Source organism: Eretmochelys imbricata, chromosome 16 (assembly GCF_965152235.1).
Source record: "Eretmochelys imbricata isolate rEreImb1 chromosome 16, rEreImb1.hap1, whole genome shotgun sequence".
NCBI lineage: Eukaryota > Metazoa > Chordata > Testudines > Cheloniidae > Eretmochelys > Eretmochelys imbricata.
Window position 1 is genome coordinate 25,249,248 of NC_135587.1, and position 6,000 is coordinate 25,255,247.

The window sequence follows — 6,000 nt, forward strand, 5'->3', positions numbered from 1 at the left end:
GACAGAAAAATTCTACATTTTCCATGCAAGGCATTTCTGTTTAGAGTCTGACATATCAATACCTCATGACGCAATTACAGTGTGCACGTGTATGTATGTATAATAATGGGTAGTTACAGCAGGTGAGTTTTTGACAAGCTATTTTCTGTTTAACCCAAAGTTTCAGATTTATGGCTCTTTGAAAGGAGTCTGAAATACAGATCTTTAATATGGCAGCTAGATTAATAGATTTGTAGGCAAGATTCATCCCAGAGAAATCTAGATTCTAGTTACAGAATCTGATACATCAGAGTTTTCCATAGTTGACTTTTTACCAGAAAAAAGAATCTACCATGTGGCTTTAGCTTTTTCTGTTCACTGGATATCAAGGTCAATTAGGAATGATGTCTGTCTAGTACTCTCAGAGCAGATTAGACAGTTGCATCAAAAATTAGGAACATGTATAAGTCATCTGTTACTGTGACCTAGATTTCTGTAGAATCTGTTCAATTTGTATTATTGAAAATACTGTACTCAGTTCAGTTTCCCTTAGCAAACTTCTCCCATTCTATTAAGAAAACATGGCTTTGTTTGGTTATTTAAAGACCACACTTACTTCTTAAAAACATATAAACCAGGTTCAGGTAGACAGTCTTGTGCTTGTCATTCATTTAATTTTAAAATAACTTTAGGTTCCAAAGATTTATGCATTATAATGTAAAAAATTTGCTCCGTATGCCAAGAGCAATACACCCTGAAATACATAATAGCTTTACAGATGCTTTATTTTCCCAGTTTAATACATTTCTGGTGAATCCAATGAATGGACACATTATATTTGCAACTGTACTTAGCAAACAAAATGGTTGGAAGAAATTTAAGAAAAAAAGTCTAGCTTCCAGTCTTACATGTGCATCATTTTGCGGGAACCATCAAACATCCCAGCAGACATGCTGAAGGGAGAGCTTGACCAGAGAACAGTACAGATCTGCTGAAAAGAACACTGGCCATCAGTCCTGTTCCATTATGTTTCAATTTTATTACAAATTAAGACAGATGGCCTTGTCTGACTTGCGAAATTTTTTGCTCTATGCATCTTGATGCAGATAAAGCAGCATATTCACCTGTGTTTAGTGGGCTGCCATTTTGGAGCCACATAAGAATTTGGAAGAGTTTAATGAGAAGTAAGATTCCCCTTTTTTAACTGGAAAATTACTGAATTTGCAGGCAGTTCACAGCAGGCAATTCCATATAGACCCTATATACTCAAAAGTCCGTGCCACAAGTATTTCAGAAAAAAAAGTGACTAAATATGTAGAAAGGTTTTCTAACAAAGCCAATCTTTTTCAATAAAATACTAAATCAACTGAGTAACTCTGCATGGAGGAGGAAAAGGTGTTGAATCACTTCAGAATTAGCAGCAGCAACATGCTCACTTACTATTTAAAACATATTTTAGAACCCAGTATAAAAATTACTATCTGCAATTGCTGTAGAGAAAAGTACATTGTGGTGGGATAACCAGGGCTCAAAATGCATCTAAAATAGTTCTGCTTTGACCATGCTGACCATACAGCAGAACATGAAGGTACGTAAAAGCAAGAGAGTCATACTATTGCAGAACGAACCACTGAGCTGTGAAATAAAATAATGCCAAAAGAGGATTCCCTTGTTAATATCCCCTGTATGTTACTGTTTAAAAAAACAAAGACTGATCAGTAATCTGAAGTTTAATGAACCATTCCCAATTCTTATAAAATTCTAAAATTTATTCATTCAAATTATGTGAATTTTATGCTACTTTCATTTGCAAACCTTTCTGTGCAGTTGTTAGTCCATCAACATTATTTCATAATTGCAAGGAAAGCAAAACAGAAAACCAGAAGTATTTGGATAAAATAGCTGGACTCAAGACCTTTATATATATTATATACATACACACACACACTCACCATGTGTGTATCTTTTCTTGCCATGCTAACCTATGCCATGCTTACCTACCTTAATGTATAATTCAGCAGAGAAAAGCATTCTGCTTACATGGGCTTCATACCAATATGCAGCCAATATTTACATAAGCACACACTTACAAGTGGAAATCAAATATTTACAAGCGAACACCTCTTGCTTCTCACAGAATAACTACTGATAATCCCATTGCCACCAGATGTAATTTGTACTGCTTTATTTTCTCAGAATCTTGTTTAATGGCAACAAGATGTTTTGAAGAAGTTTTTCCTTCACAAAAATTTTAACAGCACAGAAATAATCACAGAAGTACAGACGTTTAGTAGCTAAATGGTGTTTGAGTCATGTGGAAAAAAATTACCACAGAAATACCACATTTTCAATGTATTTAGTCAGAAATGCCACAGTAATATCTGCCTGCCGATGTCTATACATAAAACACCACATAACAGCATATGTAAGGTCTAAGTGATGTATTTGCTACTGCAGCTCTGGTAATGCTGTCATATATACACTTTCTTTCCTCCTCTTTTCCCCCTGTATGTTTGGAACTGCAGATACCTTGGAGTGCATAAATAAAAAACATGTTCACTTATGTATGATAAAAAAGGATCTCCTGACTCAGAATATATATTCTGCATAAATGATGCAAGAATCATGAAAAACCTGAAGACAAAAAAAAAAAACAAATGTATTTTAGACTGCAAGACTATCTGCTAGACGAAATTCACCAAAGGTATTTTCTGGCAATCTAAATATTTAGACAGCATAAATGATTCACTTCACAATTACACTTTTTTTTATCTTAATTTTTCTTCTATAATTTTGCATAATATATCTTTATTGTTAATAGGGAAGCCAGATATCTGGGAATCCAAATAATTTTGAATACTCTTAAATGCTGTACACTTGGTACCATAAGTATTAGCAATGATTGAAAACTGTGTAACACCTGTTACAGCCTTGTATTTACAGACTCTTTAAAGCAAGAGACCCCAGTTTTGTAACACTGCCACCCCTTTATGCTACTCCAGAGACAGAATCAGTCACCAGGGAATGCATCCAGCACAAGGTGGCAGACAGCAAAGAGCTGACAAAGCATCTACATCAGCCCCCTTTACAACTCTCATTGTAGTGGACATCCCTGGGGACGTGGTCAAAGTGCTACTGCATTCTGGATATTCTTGACTGTAAAAACTACCTCTTGGAGGCTGTTGCAGTTAACGGTGCTTAAGACTAGTTCTGATGATTAAATTGTGTTGGGGCTGGACAAGCCTCAGCAGGGCTGAGAACATTAAAGTGCAAAAGTGGTTTAAAGTTAATTCTTTCCCCAGCTTCCTTCCCATTCTTTTGTTCAGCAGATTTCATCTGGTCTAAAATCTTCGCATACAAGAAGTTTATAATAAGGAATACATCTTTCACAAAGGCCTTCTACTAAACTCTTTTCCCCAAAAGGGATATTACCACAGCTTGATAGCTGAAAATCATGGAAACGTACAGGATCTCAAGACGACATCAAGTCCAGCCCCCTGAGCTAAGGTGGGACCAAGCAAACCTAGACCATCCCTGACAAGTCCAACCTGTTCTTAAAAACCTCCAATGATGGAGATGCCACAACCTCCCTTGGAATCCTATCCAGAGCTTAACTATCTTAACTGTTAAAAAGTTTTTCCTAATATCTAACCTAAACCTCCCTTGCTGCAGATTAAGCCCCATTATTTCCTGTAATATCTTCAGTGGACATGGAGAACAAGGGATCCACATCCTCTTTGTGACAGCCCTTAACATATTTGAAGACTCTTGTCTCGTCCTTCCTTAGTTTTCTTTTCACAAAACTAAACACATCCAGGTTTTAACCTTCCTAATAGGTCAGGCTGTCTAAACCACTGGTTCTCAAACTTTTGTACTGGTGACCCCTTTCACATATCAGAGGGGTAGCCGTGTTAGTCTGGATCTGTAAAGCGGCAGGACTCTTTGCCGCTTTCACATAGCAAGCCTCTGAGTGCGACCCCCCTTATAAATTAAACACTTTTTTATATATTTAACACTATTATAAATGCTGGAGGAAAAGCAGGGTTTGGGGTGGAGGCTGACAGCTTGCAATCCCCCACGTAATAACCTCGCAACCCCTAGGGGTCCCGACCCACAGTTTGAGAACCCCTGGTCTAAACCGATCATTTTTGTTGCTCTCCTCTGGAATTTCTCCTGTTTGTCCCCATCTTTCCTAAAATGTGGTGCCTAAAACTGGCCACAGTACTCCAGCTGAGACCTCACCGTGCTGAGTACTGTGGGACAGTTACCTCCTGTGTCTTACATACGACATTCCTATTACTATGCCCCAGAATTATATTAGCCTTTTTTTGCAGCTCCATCATATTGTTGCTACTGTGACCCCAGATCCTTTTCAGCACTACTACCTCCTGCCCAGTTATTCCTCATTTTATAGTTGTACATTTGACTTTTCCATTCTAAGTGCAGTACTTTGCACTTATCTTCATTGAATTTCATCTTGTTGAATTCAGACCAATTCTTCAACTTGTCAAGGTCATTTTGAATTCTAATCTTGTCTCCCAAAATACTTGCAATACTTCCCAGCTTGATTTTAGCTCCAAATTTTATAAGCACTCTCCACTCCATTATTCAAGTCATTAATGAAAATATTGACTAATACCAGACACAGGACTGACCCCTGTGAAACCCCACTTGATATGCCTGCCCAGTTTAACAGCAAGCCATTCATAACTACTCTGAGAACAGTCTTTCAACCAGTTATGCATTTACCTCTTAGTAACTTCATGAGAGACTGTACTATATGAATTGAGAAGAAATACTGTAGTTTATATGACCAATGATTTGTTAGTGACCAAGAGTCAGGATACCAGAATCTGCATCATCTAGCATTGTTCATTGAAACAATATTCGGAGGCTTCATATGAAGATACAATAGAGATTTTGCTTTTCTTCCTTTGTCGCATTTTTATGTAAATACAACACATTCAATTAAAATATGGCTCAAGCAAACTGTTTTCCCTAAATGAAGACATGAATCTACAAATAATCCATCCAATCAGTATAGCACATCCAATAGCTGCTCCTAGAGAATTAAAGTTTTCCCTAGCATTTTAAATACTACAAAGGTTGCTTCTAACTTAGCCAGAATTTCTCCCCCAGCCTCCCATACCCACTTTGTTTAAACACTTTGGTTTCATAAATAGGATAGAAGAATTTAGCAGCTCTCACCTGCTATAATAAGTAACCATTATTTTACACATACACACCTCCCAGAAAATAATGTTCTCTGCCTCAGAGAAGTGTTACAAAAATTTTAAAGCTTATCTTTAAATTTGATAAGAACATGCAATTGATTTTGTATCTTGATCCTTTACTCTTGTTTTTCTATCCATTGGTAATAGGACAAATTAATTTTTTTCTTTTGAGCATTTTGCACTTAATTTCCTTCCCCTACTTTTTATTTCAGCATCCATGCATGTTCTGATCTATGCAGATAGATCTTGTAATGAAAGAGTGCTCTAAAATTAAACATGATATTGCAGTTTCAGTGCAGAGAATGTAGACTTTTACTACGATATACACATTAATGCCTCATTAGGTAATTGGGAGCAGTGCATGAATACTGAGTGTCATCTTGGTTTTTCTTATCTTCCCAAGACTACTTCATGCTCTACTGACATTTTTACATGAAAAATGCACTGATATCAGAGACATTTTACAATAGTCAAACACCATTTTAACAGTAGAGGAATCTGCCTATAGAATAGGCCATCACGTATACTAGAAAAAGTTCTCTAAAGCTCATGTTATCCATGCAAGCACTTCTGGTTGCAAGGCTTCTAGCACATGGCATCAGGGGAACTATACAAAACTCTTAACTAAGATTCTGTTTCTTGATTAAAAACCATTAACCAGGTACTGTACATGCCTTGAGGATACGAATACTACAGTACACCCATTAACTGACCATCAAGTTTATTTTCAACCTAGGTGCTAAGTGAAGCATTAGAGTAAATCAACTGTGTGGGAGAAGATCAGTGT